This window comes from Lissotriton helveticus, chromosome 12 (assembly GCF_964261635.1).
Source record: "Lissotriton helveticus chromosome 12, aLisHel1.1, whole genome shotgun sequence".
NCBI classification, from domain to species: domain Eukaryota; kingdom Metazoa; phylum Chordata; class Amphibia; order Caudata; family Salamandridae; genus Lissotriton; species Lissotriton helveticus.
Window position 1 is genome coordinate 871,716,109 of NC_136073.1, and position 25,753 is coordinate 871,741,861.

The following is a 25,753-nucleotide window of genomic DNA, read 5'->3' on the forward strand; positions in this document are numbered from 1 at the left end:
ACCGGAGTACCTGTTACGGTACCCCCGGGTCAGCCAGCCATACAAGTTCAGCCCACGTTACAATTACCGACCCTGCAAGCACAAAGAATGTCAGTCGACGATTCTAGTCTAGGGGCCGCAGGAGGAGGTCCTCCTCAAACCCCGCCGCCTCACAAGCGTTTGTCAGCACTCGAATTACATGCTCAAGCATCACAGCGTACTCCAAAAAGTAATAAGTCAGTTACAGAAATCAGACAAGCCCTTGCCGAATGCGTCTATGACACAGTCCCAGGCGAGTATAATATGGTTTTATATTCCGTACGTGTAAGAAGGGTGACCGAGTATCTAGTCACCTTACCAAATATGAAAGAAGATCTAGACAGAATATATCGTTTCATCCGTACAGGGGATGATCCAGAAAGTATTGGCGAGATTATGTCTCAAAGGAAAGCCGAGATTCAGCTCATGATATTAAAGTTCCTGATCAATTGTTTAATAAGAGAACAAGATTACCCGTCTAAAGATCCCGCCGAAATGAGAATCCTGACAAGGTGGAGTGATAATATAGCCGAGGGTAAGCACAAGACCATTAGTGCCATGGAAAGTATGTACAAGAAAATTCGTAAAGAAGTAATAAGGTTACACGAACAGCGTAAAGCAGCACAAGTAAGCGAGAAAGAAAGTGTCTCTGATCCTGAAGAGGAAGACGAGAATCCCGCCAGAATAGCGTATGTAGGAAAATCCAGATTTCCAGATCGCCATTTACGTCCAGAACCTAAGTCTATTTTTCATCATCCAGCACCAGAACGAGGCTCTCTAGAACAAGTATTTCAAGCTACCGATCACATTCTGAAATCACGAGTCGGATATAGCGAATTAAGTACCATGCACGAACAAGAACTAGCCCGATCAGCAGTCCGATGGATTACTGATTCTACCACTTTTCCAGACGAAATAGTGGCACAAATGTTTCTGAAACTGCCCCCAGCCGAGCAACGACTGGTGGGTATGTATATGATCCAGCACCTCATTACCCTGTATGAGGGTCAACATTCTGATCCAGGCCCGTTACATGATATCCTGAACGAGTTACTCCAGTACAGATGGAGAGGTCTAGGTACCGATTTAATTAGTGTCATTCTAGAACAGCGCCACAAGTATAGAACGTTCCTGAACCCGCATTTTGTTCATGTCTCACCCCCAGAAAGTAAACCATTCTACATAGACAGACAGAATCCGCTACGAGAAGTCCACCCAGTCCAAGGGGCGGGTGGCGTAATGCAACGAGTGTTTGTATACACTCCGATATCAAAGATGGAACTTCTTGAAATGAAGAAATTAATTCCCAGTCATGACAAAGATCCAGCGGGGTTCCATAGAGAATTAAAAGACATGCTCCGTATGGGAGAATACACTTACCCAGATATCATTAAAATGTTAAAGGTCCTGCTACCCGCAGGGGTGTATGAAAAGTTAAAGGAAAAAGAATGGGAGGTGGGAGAGAAAAAGATCGATTGGACAGCTCTAGAAGCTGAAGACAAGGCACGAGTACCAGGTACCGGTCTTGGAGATAAATGTAAAGAATTACCAGAATTATTGATTCAAGTTTTACCCAGATTATTGACAACTAGGAAAGAAGACTGGGATGCAATCTCAGCCTGTAAACAGAAACAAGATGAGGATATTAGTGATTTTTATTCTAGATTTGAGAAATGTTTCAGTATCAACAGTGGTCTCAAGACAAGTAGTGAGTCATACCCTCATCTTTTCGTTACCAAATTAGTCGAGAATTCAAGTCCACAAATTAAAAACCGAGTTTTGAAAGTCGAAAGCACCTGGCAAGCAAATACTCCGTCCCAGATGCTCCAGATGCTTCAGTATCACCAGAATAGAATTAGAGAAGAGCAAGAACACGAAAGAAAACGTATGAAAGACACGAAAATGAAAGTGCTAGTTGCACAGTCTATTCCTCAAGACAGTCAGAAGAGAGGTCCGAATCAAGCCAGTCATCCTGCGGCTCCCGTTAAAGGGAACTGCAATTATTGTAAACAGCCAGGTCATTTTATAAACGAGTGTGCAGTTCTGAAACACAACATAGCTACTGGTAAGACTAAAGAAAGACCACGTCCGCCGAGACAAGAACAAGTTTCACAGACTCCTCAGTCACAGAATGCACTACAGACAGTTACAGTACCGCAGCCTATTGCTGCAACACAGCACGTTACATCGCAGATGTACCAGTATGCACAGTCCGAGTATCCAGAGTACCAGTCATATTCATGAAACAGCCTAGAGAGGGAGGTAGGCTTGCCTCTCATCGAGATACCTGTAGACCAAGAAGGTCCCTATGTTCATAGTCAAGTATTAGGGAAAGACAGAAAGTTTTTGATCGATACAGGGGCAAGTAGGACCACAATTAGTCATGCCGAAGTTCCAGGGGCTCCGCTCTCAGGCTCAAGAAATGTTTCCCTTGGATTTTCAGGAAAACCCATAGTTAATGAAATATCTAAGCCAGTTACTCTAGAAGTAGGTCCATTGTCCCGTACTACTGATCTGTTACTTACTAAGTCATGTCCAGAAAATCTATTAGGCATTAAGACGTTGAAAGAGTTAGGTGCAGTTATTTGCTGTTCCCCAGAGGGAATACGTCTGTTCCTACGTGACTTCAAGGGTCACTATGTATTACGAGATTTTGATTCAAGATTGTCTAATGTTCCGCAGCATTTATGGGCGCAAGGTCCAACTGATGTAGGTTACATGCAAATCACACCCTATCGTGTGACTCTCAAACCAGGTGTAGTGTTACCACGAATCAGGCAGTACAGATTGCCACCTGAGGCTGTAGCAGCCTTATCCAAAATTATTGACGAGCTCATGGCTCAAGGAGTAGTTGTAGAAACTGACTCCAATGTGTGTAATTCTCCGATCATTCCAGTCATGAAACGTACTGATCCAAATGCACCCCCAGTATATCGATTAGTGATTGATTTACGAGAGCTTAATAAATGTATTATTCCTCAGTACCCAGTTGTTCCAGATATTTCTTCCCTGTTAACAGCCATTGATTCCGAAGCCATGTTTTTCACTGTTATTGACCTCAAGAATGCATTTTTTAGTGTTCCAATTCATCCAGACAGCCAGTTTCTTTTCGGATTTTGTTTAAATGGAAGGAGCTATATGTTTACACGCGCTCCTCAAGGTTTCACAGAAAGCCCTAGTATTTACAGTCAAGCACTCAAGAGACAACTAGACAACATTCACATGCCAACTGACACTGCCCTGCTCCAGTATGTCGATGATCTACTGATCACAGCCCGTTCTGAACGTGACTGCGAACGAGCATCACTTACAGTTCTGTATTTCCTTGCCGAGATGGGACACAAGGTGTCACCTTCGAAGCTTCAATTCTGTGTCCAGCAAGTGGTATACTTAGGACACTTGCTGTCCAAGAGGGGTAGGCAGTTGACACCCGACCGTATCCAGTTAATAGCGAGTCTTCCCCAGCCCAGAACCCAGAAGGAGGTACGTGCTTTTATCGGCCTTACTTCTTATTGTAGACAATGGATTCCCCAGTATGCATTCCTAGCCAAGCCACTGATACAGTTAACGACACAGGAGGCAGCCGTATCGACTGTCCTCCCTTGGACATCTGACCATACACTTAGTTTTAACGAGTTAAAGAAAGCCCTATGTCAAGCTCCAGTTCTAGCTACACCGAACTACAGTAAGCCTTTTGCACTTTTCGTTACAGAACGCGAAGGTACAGCATTATCTGTTCTCACACAAGATCAAGCAGGTCAATACAAGCCCTGTGCTTATTTTTCGAGCACATTAGATCCAGTCGCCCAGGCGTTGCCTGCGTGCCTCAAGTCAGTTGCAGCCACAGCACTAGCTATCAGACAAAGTGATTCTATAGTTTTAGGACATTCCCTGACAGTACAAGTCCCACATTCAGTAGAAGTTCTTTTAAACCGAACACAAACTCAGCACTTGACAATTGCACGTTTAACAGGTTATGAATTGACACTGTTCCAGCCACACATAGAAATTAGACGCTGCAACGTCCTGAATCCTGCTACACTGTTACCATCAGTTAATTCAAATCCAGACACACATGATTGTGTGGAAGTAGTTAACATTACGACAAAGCCAAGACAAGACCTGACAGATATTCCATTACCAGATCCTGACCTGACACTTTATGTGGATGGTTCATGTATGAGAACTAGTACAGGAGAACTAGTCGCCGCGTATGCAGTGACTACTGACACTGAAGTTATTGAAACACACCGTATTGATACCCTGTCCGCTCAAGCAGCAGAGCTAGTCGCTCTGACACAAGCCTGTATACATGCCAAAAACCTGAAGGTTAATGTTTACACAGATTCACGTTACGCATTCGGAGTTGTACACGACTTCGGAGTGCTCTGGCAGGAGAGAGGTTTTATGACTTCTCATGGAACCAAGATTCAGCATGGTCTCCTTATTCAAGCCCTGTTAGATGCCATACATTTACCGACATCTATTGCTATCATGAAGTGCAAAGCACATACGAAAGTCACTGACATTATTTCCCAAGGTAATGATTTAGCAGACCGCACAGCCAAGCTTACAGCACAGACTCCAGACATTCCAGTTAATCAGACACATATTCCAGATCTGACTACATGCATGACAGTTAAGGACCCTACTCAAGATGTCATAGATATCCAGTTACATGCTACTCCCGATGAAATCAAGAAATGGTCTGTACAAGGAGGGGTCCAGACAGATCAAGGATGGTTAACGAAGGGTAGAGCCACATGGTTTCTCCCCGATTCTATGGTTCAAGTCATTATCAATACCGCACATAGTCCAGCACATTTAGGAGAAAAAGCTATGTTAGACAGTATCCAGAACATTTGGTTCAACAAGCATTTACGAGCTGCAGCCAAGCAGAAAGTCCGTACCTGTATGATATGTTGTCAGTTTAATCCAGGTAAAAGTGTCCCGGTGGAACAAGGTGGTTTCCAGCCCCCTGACCACCCTTTTGAGGTCCTCCAGATGGATTATATTCAAATGGAGCGATGTCGAGGTTTCAAGTATGTCCTTGTAGTAGTATGCGCTTTGTCCAGGTGGACAGAAGCATATCCAGTCCCAGATTACACAGCCGCGACCACTGCCAAGCAGTTGGTTCGTGAATTCTTCCCTAGATATGGACTCCCTAGAGTCGTATATTCTGATAACGGCCAGCCATTCTCATCCGAACTCATGAAACATGTTTCCCTTTTGTTAGGGTACCAGTGGAAGTTCCATTGTGTACGCCATCCAGAAGCAGCTGGACTAGTCGAAAGACATAATCAGACTCTGAAAATCCGTATAGCAAAAGTCTGTAAAGACAAGGGTGTGGACTGGTTAGTAGCTTTGCCAGTCGCTCTGTTTTACATGCGTATGGTCGCACATTCCAGATCAGGTCTGTCCCCGTATGAGGTCGTTTTCGGCCGCCCCCCTAACATGTGGGGTACTCCTAGACCCCGAAGTATTACCGATGTTTCATGTAATATGCTGACAGATTACCTGGCTTCCTTGATGTCTGCCCTCAACTCATGTCGTTCACAGGTTGCCGCCGCATTTCCAGACAATACCGAGGTGGCACCGCACGAGATCGTTCCAGGCTCCCTTGTGATGATCAGAAATTTCGACAGATCAAGTCCGCTGGAACCACGTTGGAAGGAGCCACGTCAGGTCCTCTTGACCACCCGGACTGCCGTCAAGTTGGAAGGCAGGAAGGGGTGGGTCCACCTTTCTCATGTAAAACTTTTCAAAGGATCGAAACCAGTCTTCAAAAACATTTCCAAGAACATTTCCCAGGATTCGAAGGATTGCCAGAACATTGTTTTAAAGGACTGTCCCGCACAAGACATTATTACAACCCCTCCCTTGTTAGAGAAAACTCCGCAACAGGAGTATAAGTTAAAGCTCAGGTCTAATAAGTCAGCCAGTTTGATTGTATAAGTCCTCCCCTAGGTGAAACGGTTAGACTGTTTCTGACATGTATAAAATAGACCCCCATAGTGAGAGAGTCAGTCAAAGCTCAATCAAATGTATCGTTTTTCTGAGTTTCGTATTATTCATCAGCCTAATGGCTTCCTGCACCAGCTATGCTTTCTATCTGTGTTTTTCAGTTCCTCATGTCAATATGTCTGCTCATGCTACAGTAGAGCACACGTTTAGTGATCTGCCTCCTCACGAATATTCATACCGCCTCGCCATGCGTAATAACACATTTATCCGTATGTTACATTATTCACACCAGACCAGCAATGCCACTAATTGTTGGGTGTGTGGTCGACTCCCCCCTTTCCAGACCCCGAAGGGAGTTCTGCCACTCTTTCCTTATCCATTCTCACACAATGGTTCGTGTGGAGCATGGTCCACGTTAACGTCATCCTCAACAGATATGTCTTTTCTTAACAGTACATGTTTCCCAGACAAGCAAGGTTTCCCCCACAGAACAGGTTTAGATTTAGAAAATGAAGTATATAATTTAGGAAATTATTCGTCGAATTTCATGGTTCTGAATGTTCAGTCTGATACTACTCCAGACTCACCCGCCATTTCAGTACTACCAGTCAAAGGCGAATTATGTGTCCGTAGTTATGGTTCTGTACATATAGGTCATAGTGAATGTACTACTGTTATCCAGTATAGTGACAGTGGGAAATCTATTTTCAAAGCTTCACGTCATTCTTATTTTATTTGTGGTCAAACTGCATATGTCCGTCTGCCCCTCGATTGGGAGGGAACCTGTTACATTGCTTTCCTTCTGCCACCTGTTTTTCTAGCCCCACCTGACTATCATAGGAATTCTTTCTTAGTACACACTAGACACAAGAGAAATCTCCCGATTGTCGATTATACTGAAACCGCCGCAGAGCAATTCATTGATATTGATAAAGGTGTTTTCCCTTATTTAGGTACAGTTGTAAATAGTAAGCTTATCCGTAGGTTAACGAGAACCCTTGAAGCAGTAGTAGATGAGACTGCCTCCGCTCTAGGTAACTTAACCGAAGAGCAATCCTTTATGAGAATTGTCGTTTTACAGAATCGTCTCGTCCTTGACGTCATACTGGCCGATAGGGGCGGGGCCTGTAGAATTCTCGGATCCAGTTGTTGCATTTTCATTCCAAATAACGCGCCGTCTGTTTATTCAGCTATAACCAGACTCCATAAAATTGCCCATCTGTTACACCAAGATCCAGGCACCTGGACATGGTCCGGTTGGTTCTGGAATATAATTTCCGCATGGGGTTGGAAAGTCCTGTCCTTTTTAGGTATTGCAGTAGCGATCATATTTAGCTGCTGCCTCTGTATACAATGTGGCCCTGCGATTTGCAGCATGTGTGCTACCTCTTGTATTCCCAGTCCCAAGCCCTGTTCTAAATCCCGTTCCAAGACAATTCGAGACGAGCAAATGGTACTGTATGAAATGATAGACGGTATCATGAATATTGATGTTTCCTGATGGAAGCGTAGTGACAAGGAGGGAATGTGGAAAAGTAAATTTTGCCATGTTCTGTGTCCCTACGCTTCATCCATCATATGTTATGTGTGCATGATCAATATGCATATGTTATTCCCCATTTCTGATTAAAGACGCAATTACAGTTGTGTCCACCTCTAGTATGTTAGTTTCCAGTCCTCGTGAATACTACGAATATCAGGCCTATGTAAGTAATGTTGCCACGTTTCTCAGTGTGCACGTTATTCAATTATAAAGTCCCCGTTTCCAGGCCTCAAAAGGGCCCGGACCACAGATTCAGCTCCTGTCTCCTGAAAGCCTCGCTGAGGAGCGATACAGCCCCCACCTGTATCCTCGACCCTTCACTTACTTCCTGCCTTGCAGTGCCCGGTGCACCCCGGCTCTGCCTCTGAGTCTGCCAAAAGTATGTTATAGTTCCTGCTATCAGTTCAGTCCTCCTCCTCTGCATTCCTAAGCTACTGAACTGCATCAATAGTTTCCGTCATTGTCTAGCCTTCTCGTCTCCACGTTAGAGAAATACTGTATTTTATGGTCATTTAATATTCTTCACGCACTACATGTAGAATAATGCATGGTCCAGTCTTAGAATCAAGTTAGCTTTTCCCCTCATGACTTCTAGTTTATATCAACATGTTCCCTAAACATTAGATACCAGATAGGGTTTAGGTACATGTCGCTCCGACCCTCCAGACTCTAGTCTCCGCTCCTAGCACAGAGTTCGTAGCCCCCAGCTTCTCCTAGTAACACGTCATTGCTAGTTTTCGCGCACCATTAGGTTAGAGGTCCCGGCTCCTTAGGTAGCCCCCTCCAATGTTTCCGCCCATTCATGACATATTCTGTTACGTTTTGCATCACATGTCTAAGTAAACTCCCAGTTACACCTCTTATTACTGTTATCTCTCGCGACTGCTACGCGTCACGCCTTCTACTCCACCCACTGTTACGCCTACTGCAATGTACTGCTATGTGTTTGCGCTATGTATATAAGTCAATGTTTTGTTATTAAATATTAGCGCGCTCATCCCAGACCTAGCCCCAGCAGCTGCTGGGCCTCTTTTCCCTTGCTGGGCCTCAGTTGTCCTGTTCCCATGCAGGTTGTCCTGATCCTGTCCTTATGCTGTAATAAACCTGCAGAAACTCCTACTACCTCGAATCTTGACTCTTATTTTATTGAGCTATCTGTTATGCTATAAGTCTAGTCAAAAATAGGGTATTATTTATTTATTTACCACGCAGCGCGCAGCGGGAAAACCGCTAGCGCGCATGCGGTTAAGCTGCCCTGGTTGCAAGATGGACACAGGGAGGACCTAATGCGTCCTCTTGAGGCCTGGGAAGTCCTTGATCCGCTAAAGACCATGCAAGCAAGTAGTGCCCTGGGCCAGGATGGTTTAACGGTGGCCTTGTACAAGGAGTTCAGGGAGCAACTAATCCAACATTTAATTTCTTTGTTAGAAGAGATGGGCGAGAGTGGACCTATGCCCGCTTCGATGCGCGAAGCCATGCTGTTCACACTCTTAAAGCCAGGCAAGCCACTGCATGACTGTTCTTCATACAGATCATTGTCGCAATTAAATGTCGACACCAAAATATTTGCCAAGGTCCTGGCGAATCGACTAGCCCCTCTTGTTCCGGTTTTGTGCCAAGGTCCCGGCAAATCGACTAGCCACTCTTATTCCAGTTTTGGTTGGTCCTGAACAGGCAGGATTCGTCCCGGGTCACTCATCAACTCACAACTTACGCACATTATTTGGAGCAATACAACAGACCAACCCTGATTTTAAGGCAGCAGCGATTTTTCTGGATGCCGAGGCGGCTTTTGACTAGGTTGATTGGAACTTCATGATGCTGGTGTTAAGACGAATGGGTTTGGGCGACCTGTGTATTCAAATGATAGGAGTCCTCTATAATTCCCCAGCGGCCAGGGTGAGAGTAGGAAACATTGTAACTTCCACAATCACAATTTCTACAGGCACCCGTCAGGGGTGTCCGCTATCCCCTCTACTTTATGCGCTGGTCGCGCAGCCGTTGGCCTGCGCCCTCTGGGAATATCACAGTCATAGAGGGCTTTGGTTCCCCAATTATAATTTACTAATTTCCACTCATGCTTATGATACGCTCCTATAAATTAGAGATCCAGAGATTAACCTTTCCCCGGTGTTAAGGGAGGTGGTTTGCTTTGGGGAATTTTCAGGGCTGAAAATCACTTGGTCTAAATCCACAATTTTCTCCTTCACTCCTACGATGCTCCCGAATGATCTAGAGTTTCCCTTCTCCTTTTCTACTGACCCTGTACGATACTTGGGGATCCAGGGACACACGTGCTCAGAGACGGTTTTTATGGAGAATTATGGCAAAGCGATTGCCAAATTAGAAGACGATATATACAAATGGATGAGACTCCCTTTGTTGCTCATGGGACGTGTGCCCCTTATGAACATGCTGGCGTTACCTCCATTCCTTTTCTTATTTTTAAATATACCTATGGTTCTCCCCTCCCACTTCTTTAAGCATTTAAAGTCCCTTCAGGTTAAGTTAGCCTGGGCCGGTAAGCAACCACGGTCAAATGGATTATTCTTACTCTCCCATATTCCATGGACGGGCTTGGCGCTCCGGATTTGGAACTCTACTATCAAGTTGCACAATGCTTGCACACTTTTTATTGGCTTCATCAGCAATCTCCTCCTCTCCAATTACACATAGAAAGGGTAGCTGCGGCTCCTTCGCACCTTGTTACAGCTCTGTTTCGTGTTACAGTGAGGCACACAGGCGCCTTGGACTCAGTTAATGCAACCATGCATGCCTGGCACAATTTAATAAAAAGACAAGCCGCCTCCATCCTATATTCTCCCCTAACGCCTACTGAGTGGTGCGCTTGGCTCCCGACTATCATAGAAACGGAGGTGGTGCGCGCCTTAAACTGCCTGGATATTTCAGTAAAAGGTGACTTTTTCGCTGATGTTATAGGAAAAGACTGGGAAGACTTTATTACAAGGAAAGCAGGGTATCACTCCTCTAACTATGTTCCACTTCTATAGAGCCCGTCATACTCTACGTGAGATGCTGGGTGAGGAGTTGATGGAATCTCTGGAGGTTGCTCCTTTCTCTCTGCTGCTACGCTCTGAATCCCCAAGCAAGCTTGTTTCTCACATTTACACCATGGTGCAAGGTTACCGTAAAAACCACTTCACTAAAGCCAGACTTCAGTGGCAGGCGGATTTGGAGGTCATGTTAGACGATGATACTTGGCAATATTCCTGCGAAGCCACACAGCGCATCTCCCTGAATGGCCAGCACCGTCTTATGCAGTTAAAATTCCTCAACAGGCTTTACTATACTCCTGCCCGTATACATAGCTACGGCTTGAGGGACTCGGATAGGTGTGACAGGTGTGGCGAAGAAGCTGCAGGATTCTTACATTTGGCCTGGCTATGCCCCCCAATCATAAACTTTTGGATTTCAGTATTCTGAACACTAATGGCCAGACGTAGGAAGCCTAATACCGGTCGGTAACGGCCAAAATGGACGAATTTCGGCCATTACCGACCGGTATTAGGCTTTTCAGATGTAGGTGCCTAATTTAAGGATTCGGTAATTTACCGAATTCTTAAATTCCGAGTTGGGGTCAAATGTAGGAAGCCTAATACCGGTCGGTAACGCCCGAAATTACCGAATTTTGGCCGTTACCGACCGGTATTAGGCTTTTCAGATGTAGGGGCCTAATTTAAGGATTCGGTAATTTACCGAATTCTTAAATACCGATTTGGGGCCAGATGTAGGAAGTCTAATACCGGTCGGTAACAGCCAAAATTACCGAATTTCAGCCGTTACCGACCGGTATTAGGCTTTTCAGATGTAGGGGCCTAATTTAAGGATTGGTAACTTAAGGAATCGTAAATTACCGAATTCTTAAATACCGATTCGGTAAATTACCGAATCCTTAATGTAGGAAGCACTCAAGTGAGTGCTTTTCACTTGCAAGGATTCGTTATTTACCACCAACTACAAGTGGGTGGTAAATATCGAAAACCCTAAAAAAGCAATTTTGTGCTTTTTTCAACTCTGCCATGTGGCAGACATACATGCCCTTAGGGCATGCATGTGTGCCACATGTGCACCCATGCACTATACAGGGGTGCAACAGGGTGTCAATGTGACATCCTGTCACCCTTGTAAGTCTACCCCCTTTTACCGATTCGGTATTTACCGAATCAGTAATTCTCATTCATTCCTATGGGCCTGCAGGCCCATAGGAATTAATGGGGAATACCAAATCGGTAAATACCGAATCGGTATTTACCGAATTTTACAGATTCGGTAAAATTTACAGAATCATTAGCTACATATCATTTACCGATTCTAAAATACCGAATCAGTAAAATTCGGTATTTTAGAATCAGTAAATGATATTTACCTACATCTTGCCCGTGGTAAATTACCGAATCCTTAATGTAGGAAGCACTCAAGTGAGTGCTTTTCACTTGTAAGGATTCGTTATTTACCACCAACTACAAGTTGGTGGTAAATAACAAAAACCGTTAAAAAAGCAATTTTGTGCTTTCTTAACAGTGCCATGTGGCAGTATGTGTGCCACATGTGCACCCATGCACTATTCAGGGGTGCAACAGGGTGTCAAAGTGACACCCTGCCACCCTTGAATGTGTTCCCATTAATTCCTATGGGCCTGGAGGCCAATAGGGATGAATGGGAAATAGCGAATTTACCGAATCATTAGCTACATATCATTTACCGATTCTAAAATACCGAATCGGTAAAATTCGGTATTTTAGAATCGGTAAATGATATTTACCTACATCTGGCCCTAAGTGACATAACCGCTGAACCCCTGACTCCTGATCCCTTGCTGGCCCTACTGGGCTTCTCTAAGAAGATACGTAAAGATATATAGCGCCTGGTTGACATGGGGATGTTAATAGCGAAACGGGTAGTTGCAATGCACTGGGCGCGAGGTTCACCCCCCACTCTGACACAATGGTCTAGAGACATGTGTTTTTGCAATATGCAGTCAGAATTGTACAGTGATCTGCTGCCCCCAAAGAGCCGCCCCAAGAACTTTTGGAGCCTGTACAAGAGTTATTTAGAGGGCAAGACATGACCACATGGGTAACAGTGTCGCATTGGGCAGGGTCCGAGATGGTTTGGGTAGATACTGCAGATATTGTGGATGCAATGTTGGGTACGTTGCAACAGACACTCACCGTGCCTTTCAGGTCCTCTCACTTTTCTGTCTGAAACTGGGTAGGATTGCATGGTTCCTTGGTCATATCATCAGGCTTATATGGAAGGAGTCCTAAGACAACTGTGAACCCAAAAAGATTATATGTATCCCTCCGGTCATTTTAGTATTGTATTCTGCATTGTTCTCCAAGTAACACCCTTGGATGTAACTTGATGTGAGCTGTGGATATTAGTTGTTTTGTTCTCTCTTTTGCTTCTTTTATTTGAGCTGTATGTATTTATGTTTATAAAATCTATAAAATAACATGATGTAATTATACGCACAAGCACAATTAAATCGAGTAAATCGCAGATGCCATTCCAGGAGTGCGACTATAAGTGTATATATAAGAAGTTTACAAGAAAGTATGTAACAAACTCAAGTGCCAATGCTCAATATGATAAAATATGAAAAATGCTAATAAAAATATTTGACAGAACAAAAAAGAAAAGAAAACCACCACCTGAATTGTTGAACCCTTCGGAGTCTGCAGGAGTTCAAGATCAGCAAGGGAGATTCCTTCAAGTGTCTTTGATGCTCTACAGGCCTTGGTGGGTTTCTGTATGAAGCACAGACACAGACGATGCAGCAGACAACCAGGGAGATGAAGTTGGGCCCTTACGAAGTCCAGCGAAGTCCAGGGTGTCCAGACGGCAAAGATGAAGTGGTATTGGATTTGAATCCTATCCCACGACGAATCTAGGGGCCTACACTCAGGTAAGGCCTTAAGTACCTTAAGTACCCTAGGGAAAAGGTTGGGAAGATTCAGGGGACCCTCCCAAGGGAGGGTCTGGTCAGGGGGAAGGTTACTTCCATGTCCTTTGTCCACTTTTGCGCCAGAGCGGAAGCTAATGGCTCCCAGGGCTGGTTTGAACTGGACTATGCACAGGGACACCAAATGTGCCCCTCATGCAGACTTTCTGGCGCTGGAAAGCGCACCCGCCCAGTCCCAGTACACTAAATCCTGTCTGGGAGGTAGTCACACCTCCCTGTGACAGAATGCCTATTGTGCTGCCTTCCCCTGCACGGGTTTGGCTCAGCAGCAGGAGGACAGAAATGTGTCTCTAGTCGGCAGCACCATTTTGTGCTGTCCGGGGCTAGAAGGTTGGCACCGGGAACACTGAGAACCTAACAAAGGGCTCTTCCACTACTTGGAATCACCGTAAATGGTGTGGGGGTATGGTTCCACCATGTTTGATACCAAACATGATAGGATTCATTGCAGCCGTTTTCGAGAGGGCCATCGCGTAATTACGTGGTGCCACTCTATATAGTATATGGCTGTTTCACTGACAACCCAGGAGAATGAACTCCGTAGGCTTCAAGGGTGTCCTGCTGATGCAGGGGCATCCTCTCACTTAGAACCAAGCACCCTGCCTTCAGGATTGCAAAGGCCTGCTATAGGGGTGACTTATAGGTTTTAAGTGCAGTGACCCTTAGATATAGTAAACCTTATTTCTTTAGTAAGTGGTGCATGCACCAACGTACACAGGCTGGAATGACAGGCCTGTAGTTCCATTTTGCATGGTCTCCCATGGGTGGAAAAATGCATGCTTCAGGCCATGGAGGACCTCTGGTGTCCCTATGCCCTGGGTACCTTAGTACCATATACTAGGGATTGATAAGATTACTCCAGTATTCATTCTGGAGTGTACCTAAGTACTGAACGCAACAATTTAGGGAGAAAGTAGACAGACTGGGGTCCTGATTAGCAGGATCCCAGCCAGACTAGTCAAAACAGCATCACATCAAGCCCTACGTTCCTACACAGGCTAAGGGAGGACTTGGACTGCGTAGCCTACCAAGAGCCGACTGCTCATGCTTTGAAGACTACAATGTGTGGATCGATAAGCCGGTTTGGTTGGGGCAGATCAGCTAAACTCATGCATCTCCCTCCTGGGCATCCTGATCTCTAGATTGTAGCACTACTCACCTCATCAGGACTTTCGTGCTGCTGCACAGTGTGCCAATCAGTTGCAGTCAAATTGTACACCGAGCCTGCCAAGATGCCATCCTCATCTGTACACAAAAGCTTTAATAGCTGCAATAAATGGAGGCAAAGGGTGTGGTGGAACCAGTAGACAATCGAGATAGGATCTTAAATACCATCAAAACCACACATGATTTGTTAGAAAACAAAACTGACAAGATAGCAATAGATCTGCAATGGATGAGAGAAGGCCAGCACTAGCAGAGACCGTAACACACACCGAAAAAAAGCTGCAAGATCCTCACTTTTCAATACAGACATGAAACTGCAGATCACACACCTCACGGATAGAGTGTGCTTTTTGGAGGGAAGGGTGGAGGATGTAGAGGGTAGGTCTTGCTGTAGTAACATTTGTATAGCAGGAATGCCGAAGGGCATCGTGGGTGAAGATTCATCTGCCTTTTGTTGTACCAACATTGTTGCTGGGTCTCGCTTTTCAACGTTTTAATCAATTGAAAGAGCACACCGAGTACCAGTGTGTAGGAAGCTGGCTCTTTATGATATATCACAATGGGATATATTGTGGTAAGAGTCCAGGGGTTTCCTTATGAGAAGACAGGGGTGTGCTATGGCAATCCCAAAGGGCTTTGTTAGGGGGTAGTGTGATCGAGCAGTCTTAGGCTTGACACAGAGGAGTGCAAGACATCTGAAAATACACAAAATGGTCGATAAATAAGACACACAACTCAAAAAGGAGATATACACCAATTTATAAAAATATCAAGAATCTTTATATATGTTTAGTTATCAGATAAGTACGTTTGTAAATAGAAATATTTTTTTGTTCATAAAGTCGGCAGTGCAATTTTTGAGTTCTGCAATGTTTACCTATGTGAGGAAAATCATGTGATGTATCAATTCTTGTCAGCAACTTATGGGGGGCCCTTCTCCAGGAGTTAAGGGGAGTGGTGGACAAGATACAAGGCAGCACCTGGTGAACACCACCAGCGGCACTAGGGCGGCCGGGTGCAGAGGTGCAAAAACACATCCTGTGCCCAATGTTATCCAATTGAGAACGGTCGCGGTAAAAATGGGCTGCAGGAGGGGACTGTGTGACCAGACAGGTGGAACCAATGGATGGCTTCGGTTCCTGCGATGGGGGATGTGGGGACACCTTTGGTCCTCTACTCCTTTTTGACGCGTCAGGTTTCTTCATGCAGCAACACTCGCGGTTGAGGGGGCCTGCCAACAGAGGCCTCGGGTGACGTTGGGGAGTTCACGAGGAGTCACTGTACAGTGGACTCAGTACCTTGAGCGCTTGGGGACCACACCGACACCGTTGGTCCACTTTGACACAGGCTGGAGTGCTCAGTGCGGTGCTGCTTGGCAGCGTGGGATTTTGGCAGGGACGTAGTCCTCTTGGTCTTTCTTTTGCTGTCTGCAGGATGTAGAGGATAGTTCTACTCTCCCTCTCGAGGTCTTGCTTCATGGGAGAAGGCTGGCTGGACTCCGCGGCTTTGGGGACTCAGCAGCTGCAGGACAAGTTGGCTTTTGGTGCCATAGGGGAAGTCAGCAGGCAGGCTGGCAAGGTTGATGTCAAGTCAGTTGCTGGGTCTTCTGTTCTTGCTGTGCAACTCTTCTCATCCTATTCTTTCTGCAGGTCGTCAGTATCTGCTCTTCTGGTGCCAGGGACTCCCCTAAATACTGAAATTAGGGGTGTTAGGGGAGTGTAGGGTAATAGTCAATGGGCTAGTGACCCTTGGGGTCGCTACACTCCGTATATGACCACTTCCTGTTGGAAGTGGGCATTACCTTGTCCCAGAATTCCTAAGTATGCCATCACAAAGATGGCTACTTCTGAAAAATCATGTCCAACACAGTTTAGCCCACCTTAGGGGTGGTACTAGCCTGGAGGTGGCGCGCCTACCTGACTACCTAATTTTGCCATCTGTCCAGGTACCAAAGGGGCTCTGGACAAGGGTGTTGACTTCCTCTCCTGTGAAGGAGAGCCAGATTTGCATTTTAAAGATGGAAGCTCTTTGAAACTTGCCGGCTTGGGAAGGCTAATCAGCTGGTCATCCTGTGGGAGGGGGTGCTATACACCCTTCCTGGACAGGCTTCTGTTCCGGGCCTCCTGGGAGCAGTGGCTCTCACCCTAGGAGGTCAGAGGTCAGAACAGTTTTTCAGTGGTGGCAGGCTGCTAGAAACCAGTCACAGAGCATACAAGAGGCTTGTAGGTTTTCAGGACGCACCTCTATGGTGCCCTCTGGGTACATGTATGTAATAATAATCCATCTGTAAAGCATGAACATATCACCCCTTAAGGTTTCAAGGTGCTGGGGGCCATCGGGTAGATTGAGGGAGCTATACGACATGTTTGATACCAAACATCCCTATTTTCAGTGAAGCCAGATTTCTTGTGATCCTCTGCCAATAGCCGCAATTTAATTGTGTCCTGAACACCGAGATGGATAGCTTGCACCTTTCCATGCCTACTACACCTTCTATACAATACTCAGAGAGATTCCCGCCAATTTCACAGCTTATTACAGACTTCTTTATGCACTAGGACAGGTTGCTGACACTTAGCAGCAAGAAGCTCAAGGTTTAGCAGCACAAAAATAGCAACTGACACCAGAAGAGAATGCAAATCTGGATGCACCTCTAACCCTGGGGGTGGATTAAACTTAAATAGCGGTAGATCAGTTAGCTACAGGCACAACACCTGGTAGTAACGGACTTTTAGAGTTTTATAAAGCTTTCTGAAACAAATTACGACGACTCCTAGATTCGTACTTATTAGCCCAAAAGAGGACCTTGCTTCCTCCCATGACTAAAGAATCGGTCCTCGCAAAGCTACCTACAGCAGGTCATGACACTGGAGCTGAACCTATTAAACATGGGGAGTGCAGTTCCTAAGGTGTTGATGGAAGGGAAAGGGGAAAAGACAATGCTTTTGTCATGTTGCCCTCACACACCCAGAGAGGTGTCATGCTTCATCATTGGGCCTTGCTCCTCGTCGGACCGGTGCTGCAATGCTTGACGGGCTCACCGTTTCCGGGGCTCTTTGTCAGAGATCTTTTTTTGGAGAAGCCGTTGGGTGTGTGCGGGTATGGGGGCAGTGGGTGGTAATGTGTACGTGTAAGGTGATTTACAATAGGTCAGGGTCAATCCTAATCTCAATAAATTTAATGGTGATCCTGCCTAAATAAAATAAACTGGACGCCATGTGGGAATGTGATGTTCCTAACAGGCGGTTTCTAAGGTGGGGTCGACATGTTTCGTGCCTAGTTGTTCCAAAGGAATCGGTTGGCACTTCTTCAGGACCTAAGTGAAATATAGTGCACGAATGAAAGAACAGGCTCCAAGACTTTTGGGAGTGGCCTGTTGTGGGGCCCTAGTAGTCCTGTACTGGGCGAAGTGAAACCTGCAAAAAAATTAAGAAAACAAATACAGGGTTTTTAGGGCGGGAGGAGAACAAGGGATGGGGGCTTAATAAAAAATTACAATGGATCAGGAGAATGCCGTAGCCCCTAACTAAAGGGACACGCTGCAAACTGTGGGTGGAATCAATGGCCCCAGTGGTATAAAGGCATAGTAAGAGGATGCTGGTATCACTGCCCATCTGTGGAATTGCAGGCACAAGGCCAACTGTAAACCACCCTCTATGGTCAATCACATTAGTCATAAGTACTCTATGGTCAATCACATAAGTCATCCAGCAAGCGATTGCTGGACACGTGGACAACTGTGTTGGAATTAAAGAGAAACCACATCATGCAAGCAACAATTTATGCAATTAAAAAATGTGACAGAAACCATTGGGGAATCAGATTGCAGATTACCGGATTGCTGGTAGGCGAGTGATTTTTTACCATACTGCACAGTAGTATCCATACGTGGTAATGGCTTGATACATGCTCATTAATAACCCCACGTAACTGTATGTCACAATGCAGACAAGCCTGTGCCCCTTGTTTGTAGTGTATAAAACCATGCGCACATACTGACACCTTATGAAGGTAAGGCGCTATAAGAATACCACAGAGAGTAGATGTTGAGTAATGAAACCATTACGCTGCACAATAGTAAGTAACACACATGGTAGCAAGTAGCGGAATCAAATTTTGAATGGCCAAAAGGTCCCGCCTCGAAGTTGCAGGGATTAGTAAAAGTCACCATTAACAATTACCGGTAAAAAGGGCCAAACACACATGGAAAATTACACATTGAAAGTTAAATAAGGCAAACGATACAAAGCAAATCAGAGGAGAGTAATGCTCCCGTTTTGTCACTCACCCGTAAGTTCAGGAACTACTGCCCGACGGGGTTGACAAGGAGCACAATGTTGCTCCACCCCTCCGAGAAAAAGGAGAATTAAGTTAATGAGGATGGCAGGTAAAAAAGGTGCTCTTAAGGCTTACCGTAACGCCCGAATGCATGACAAGAAAACTCACAATCGGGTGGCGGCAACTAGCTTGTATGCCTACTCTTGCTCCGGTTCCCCGTAATCTCTCATGCTGGAAGCAGTGTATTTGTGCAGAAGGTCTGGTGGGAGGCTAGACCGTTAACTTGAGCCACCATCTTGGGGGGATTTTTGCGTTCGTAAAAAACTTTATTGAGACCAAAACCAGTAGGTTTGGTGTATGTTATATTGAAACATGGCAATTTAGTATTTTACCTTGGTTAAGACTATGTGAAATACCAGCGAGCTTATGGTGAGACCATTTCTAGAGGTATACTCTCTGTAGGTCATGTGGGTGCATTGAGGAAACTGATCTGTAAAGATAGGTGTGCACGGCATGCCATTTTCCGTGTAACGCTGTGAGGCCTATCTGTCAACATAGGAGCTGACATTTGCCAGTATAAATAGCCAGAGTTGTTTATGTAGCACCACTACGATAAAAGTGGGACATGTCAAGTGTACTGTAATAACACTTGTGCACGGTAGGTGTACATGAAATGCAAAGGAGGTCTCTGTTGGGGTGAAGGGTGTTTTCGGGTAGTCATAGATGTCAGTAATTAGCCCAATGTAGTAGCCCTTGACGAATTTGCCAAAACCTACCGGAATGGCTGTGTCAGGCACCCAGACGACATGTGTCAGACATGTGGAACGGTTGGGCTGAAAAAGTTGTATGGACGATAACTATTGTACTCTAAGAGGTAAGTAGTACTGGTTGAGCAGTCCTCTAAAGGAACTTACTTTGCCTAGGGATCAGTTGTTAAGGCTTGCCCACGGGATATCATCATTCAGACCTCTTGTATGGGCAGATAGTTTAAAAACCCAGCGTTGTTCCTTCCTGAACAGGGAGTCTTTTAAGATGTTTTTGTTGAGTTCTAGGATAGTCCATTGCAAATCGTTGGATGAATGTCGTGCTTCTACAAAGTGTGTGTATAACTTCTTTGTTGTTTTACCGCACTGGATGTTGCTCCTGTGTTCTGTGATTCTCGTTTTTACGGCGCGTGTAGTCATGCCAACGTATTGACGAATGCAAGGGCATGTGAGCAGGTACACACAATTGCTGGTGTTACAATTGGTGTGTGTTTTTTGTGTCCAAACCCAGGTGTCAGTTAATGCAATCGTTTTAGTTGCTTTCGTTGGAGGACACTCCACACATTGCCCACAACAGGGGGTAATCCCCTGAGGGTGTTCACATGTGTGGTGTGGGGCTTAGGTCTTGTATTCACGACCATGTCTTTGCTATTAGATGTTCTTTTGTAAGCGAACCTGGGTTTATCAATTTTTTTTTCTCCCACCTGTTGGATCTTCCAGTGTTTGTTTATTACCTTTTTAAGCAGATTGGATTCTGGGGTAAAGGTAGTCACACAGGTGAGGATGTCAGCAGTAGGTTTTTCTTGTTTTTCTAAAAGCGCCCGTCTGTGGGTGCTCTGGGCTCTCTTCCGGGCATTTTTTATTTGTTTGGATGGGTATTGGCGAATGGTTAAGTTATCACTGAGTTCGGAGGCCTGGCTTTTGAAATCCTCCAGCTCAGTGCAATTCCGCCTCAGTCTGAGGAATTGCCCATAGGGAAGGTTTTCCTTTAGGGCCTTGGGGTGGAAGCTCTGGTATTGCAAGGGACAATGACTGTCAGTGGGTTTCTTGTAGGTGGTAGTAGTCAGTTTGTTGGGGTGTTTCTTGATCAGGAGATCCAGGAAGGGCACTTCGCTCGAAGAACTGTGAGCGGTAAAGTTGAGGTATGGATTTAGACCATTGATCCATTCTAGGAAGAGTGCGATGGTATCACTGGACTTTTCCAGAAGATCAGAATATCATCGATATAGCGACGCCACAATTGGATGTTGGTTCTGTGGGGGTTGGTTTCGGTGAGGATGTGCCTGTCCTCGAAGTCTGACATGTAGAGACATGCCAGACTCGGGGCGAAGGTGCTCCCCATTGAGGTACCCTGTTTCTGGTGGAAGAGGCTGTTTTCAAATTGAAAAAAGTTTTCTGTTAGGGCAATGTGGGCACATTCCATTATGAAGCTGAATGGTGTAAGGGATGTCCAAGTGAAACTGTGCAAGATGGATTCCATCACCTCTAGAGTGTTAAGTTGGGGAATGTTGGTGTACAGGGCCTCCACATCCAGTGTGAATAGTGCATCTGGTTGGAAACCCTGTTCGTTGGTGGAGTCAATTAGTTTGAGGACATCTCTAGTGTCCTGGAGAAAGGAAGGAATGTTGCGGACCAGTGGTTGGAAAAAATGGTCGCAAAATTTGGAAAGGGGTTCAAGGATGGACCCTATCCCTGAGACAATAGGTCTCCCCGGGGGTAGGCTAACCCCTTTGTGTATTTTGGGGAGGGTATAGAAGTAAGGGAGTTTGGGATTTTTTTGTATGAGGAACTCTGCCTCGTGTTTGGTAATCCAGCCTTGATTAAGGGCTGCTGAGACCATGGAGGTAATCTTGGTGGTCAAGCGTTTGGTGGGGTCCTCTGAAATGGGCGTGTAGTACCGTCCGTTGGTGAGTTGTCGGAGGCATTCATTTCTGTAGTCGGTAGTAGACATGATGATGATTGCTCCCCCTTTGTCCGCCTCTTTTATGGTGATAAGAGGGTCGTTAGACAGATTTCTTAGGGCCTCCATTTCTTTCTGGGAAGTATTCTGGTAACTGGTTCTAGGACGGGAGAGAGTTAAGTCCTTATGAACAGCTTTTTCGAAGGTCAACATTTCTATTGGAACCATGCCTGCATGGGGTGTGAAAGTTGATGGGTTGCGGAGTTCTGTGTCGTTGTAGGGCCTTGGCGGCTCATCTGCGAAGAATGCCTTACGCCGGAATTTGCGAAAGAAATTTTGGAGCTCGCAATTGGTGCGGAAGTTGTCACTGGTGGGTGTGGGGACAAACCCCAAACCTCATTTGAGTACGGTGGTGTCGACATCAGAGAGCACTTTTTCAGAGAGGTTGACAATTAGTTTTACTTCTCCTGGTGGCTGCGTAGTTCTCTGGTTGATGTTGGGGTCTGATCTTGCCATTGTACCTGTTTCTGTTGTTGGTTCCCTCTTCTTCTTCTGCCTCGTCCTCTGCCCCAGCCTCAGTCCAAAAAAGGTTGTGGTTGAAAGGGGGCAAACAGAGGTTGAGGGACCTGTGGGTATTGTGGGTACTGCCACAACTGTTGTCCATGGAAGGGTGCGGGTCCTTGGTATGTTGGTCCTTGTTTGTAAGCTGGTGGTCCATACCCAGGTATCGGGTTGCGTCTTTGCTGGTTGTTGCCACGTGAGTCAGACCTTGAATTGCTGCCTGACAAGTAGGTTCGTTTGCGGGATCTGGCTCTGTCGTCTGAGGAATAATCATCCCTTGAGGGGGTGTAGTCATCTTTTAGATAGGGATGTGACGGCGCTAAATTGCACCCCGATCCTAGTTAACTCAGCTAAATCACTAGGAATCACGCTAGATGAAAACCTCGACATGAAACAACACATTAACTCAATGGCCAAGAGCGCCCGCTTCAACCTGAATTACTTAAGAAAACTGAAACCCTTTATCTCAGTGATGGATCTAAAACTGGCTATCCAATCACTAGTTATCTCGAGGATCGAATACGGCTGCACCACATTATCTGGCCTTCCGAAAACATCCACAGCACCACTAAAAGCCTGCCTCAACGCAGCGGCTAGACTCATCACGGGAACGAAGAAATTCGATCACATATCTCCGCACCTGAAAGCACTAAACTGGCTACCTTACGAGGCCAGAATTCAAATGAAGATGGCCTGTATTACACATAAAGCGGTTCACTACAACACGCCTAGATACCTAGCCAAGAAACTTAAGCTATCAGGAGGTAACAGACCAACTAGAAGCACAAAAGAGTTACTATTGCGACCAGCTTTCTTCCACAAGATAAAGACCTACAACAGAGCATTCTCCGGAGCTGCCCCCAGAATCTGGAACTCACTCCCTCCAAACCTCAGGAAGATTCAAAATACAGCAACATTCAAACGAGAACTGAAGACTCACTTGATGAGTAAATACCCTACATAAAGAAGCAGACGGACTACTGGGATGATCATTCACGCTACCAGAGGGCTGTCCTCGGCATGAAAATTGGAGGATCAATATCTGATAACTAACTGTTTTCCATGGTCAAGCCGAGGCTAGACACGTTACTGCTACCTCATATTCTTGTGTACTTATAACTACCTCATATACTTGTGAACTTATAACTATATCTCACAGACATAATCTATGTAACCGCTACCTCACCCTATTTTATCCATATCATCCTTGATATGCACTGGATTGCCATATAACCCTACCTCACCGAGCTTGGATTGTTACCATGACACAAGCTAAACCTTGTTCGTCACCTAATGCTAATTGCACAGACACTAGGAATTATATATCTAATCATGTCCATACAGTATATTACCCTCTACCTCATAACTATTTGTTGTTGTTATTACTGCTATTATAATGTCTACCTGTAATCCTTTTCCCTGTTAAGCGCTCTGATACCCACGGGTCTTGTCCGCGCTATACAAAACTCTATAAATAAAAATAAATAAAAATAAATAAAAATAGGATTTACCTTTTCTTTGCTGAACCGGACTATGTCCTTTTGTAATTTGTTGACTTTCTGTTGCATGAGGTAGTCCTTGCTGTCATTGATCTCCTTTGTAATCTCCACCAGTTTGGCTTTGAATGTAGCATTGGCAATGGTAGCTTTAAGTGCTCCTTCTGCTATGGTAATCTTGGGGATCAATATATCTGCTAGATGTTTGGAGGTCCTGATAATTAAAACAAGCAGGTCACGGGTACATTTCCAGGAGACCATTGACCATTCTTCCTTGAATTGCTTGTCTTCTAAAAAGATCCTGGGTGAGTTGGTGACTATCAGGCCATTCGGGGCTATGTTGGCCCTCAGATATTCGGTCATTATTGCACCATGCATAATGATTTTCATTAGCTGGCGCTTCATATTAGTAATGGTCGTCCAGTCGCTGTTGGTGCTGCCGCTGGCACTGCCACCATCCTGGTCAAGTAGCATTGGGGTACGTAGTATCTCTGACACTGCATCCTCGTCGAAGGTGAGCTGAACCCTAACTGGCCCCCTTCAATCTTAAATTTAGATTCTAAGATACTCAGGGGTATATTCTCAAGAACGTATGATAATTATGGCAAAATTAGCTTAACGCAACTTTGCACATCGCAGTCTATCGCGGGAAAATAATGCCATGTTAACGTTATATTCTCAACCCGGCGGCACCATGCGATAGTCTCACGATAAAGCGCCAAATAACTGCATTAAAATGAATGCAACACCGAAAAAAACACTAAACACGAACGCGAAAAAAGTTGCGATGTGGCCAATCGCGATACAAAAATCAGCGATAACCACCGTCAGGCCTGCAATTCCCACGCGTCATGCAGGAAAATGCACTATAAAAGCAGAACCAAAAAAAAGGCAAAAAAAAAAGAAACTGCTTAGCACCATGGATGCACCCGGACCGAATGCAGAGGACAACGCAACCCCACAAGCCCCACAAACGGCCAGCAAAGAACCTCAGGGTCGGGGAGGCCAAGGAGAAGAGGAAGAGGGAGACACAGTTCAGTCTGCAGGAAACAGGATAATTGTTACGGAGGTGATAGAACACTACTGTTTGTCACCTTCAACGTATCATTGGCAACAAAGACGCAAATATGGCAGACTATCTTGGACCATATGAATGCAGTTGCAGCGTTGAGGAGGACAATGGAAGAGGTCAAGAGGCGCTGGAATGATGTGAAGGGCAAAACCAAGAAGAAACTTGATGCCAACATGAAAGCAGCAACGCTTGCCCCAACACGTGCGGGAAGCCAGCTATGGCGTAGAAGCCTTGCTTGGTCTCCAGCTGTTCCTGCACAGTGGAGGGAAGTGAAAGTGCTGGGGTACCAAGCTGATGATGGCATCCAAGACAGGTGTGAGGAACTTTGATAGGGCTGGCTGTGAGACGCCTCCGACTCTGGCGGTTGTTGGTTGGAAGGTACCAGAGGCCAACAGGTGTGGCACGGCCAGCAGCGTTGTCTGCGGAGAGATGTTGGCTGTCCGCTGTGTTCGTACCATCAGCCTGTGGGCAACAATGGTCAGGATGCGGAGGATGTTGTCCTTTTGACCTGTAGTGGGCAATGACACCCACTGGTTTAAGTCTGTGAGGCTGGTGCGTTTTCTGCAGGTCCACTCTCTTTGTCTGCGCTGCCTCTGTGGTAGTCCGCGTGGGAGGGGGGTGGTGGCCTGGGGGTGGTGGCGGTGGGTTTTGTGGCCCTCTTGGGTCTGGTGTTCTTCAGGTGTGGCTCTGGGCTGGGCTCCCTTTTATGGCGCAGGTTGTCGTCCAACTTAACACAAGGTAAGAGCAGGTGCTCTTACCGCCTTATCGTATGTTTTGGGTTCTTATCGCCGATCTGGCTGGTCGTTGAGAATGTTGCAAAGTGGTGTTGTCATGGCTTTTTGCACGGAACGCATACTCTGCATCTTATTAGCGTTAGTTGCCGGTGTCATCTGTGGCGATTCTTTTTGCGCCTGCTATCGCAGGAAAACTGGTGATATCGGCTGTTAGCACCAGCTAGTGAATAGGGCAATACATTTATCGCCACTTTAGCTGCGATAAAGTGC

The 25,753-nt window shown here is 45.7% G+C and overlaps 1 protein-coding gene across 2 annotated transcripts in view; it reads left to right on the plus strand.

Moving 5' to 3' along the window:
- The window catches only part of CPAMD8 (C3 and PZP like alpha-2-macroglobulin domain containing 8), a 1,183,022-nt gene that overhangs the window by 554,510 nt on the left and 602,759 nt on the right, over window positions 1-25,753 (plus strand). The gene's annotated exons all lie outside the window — the stretch shown is intronic.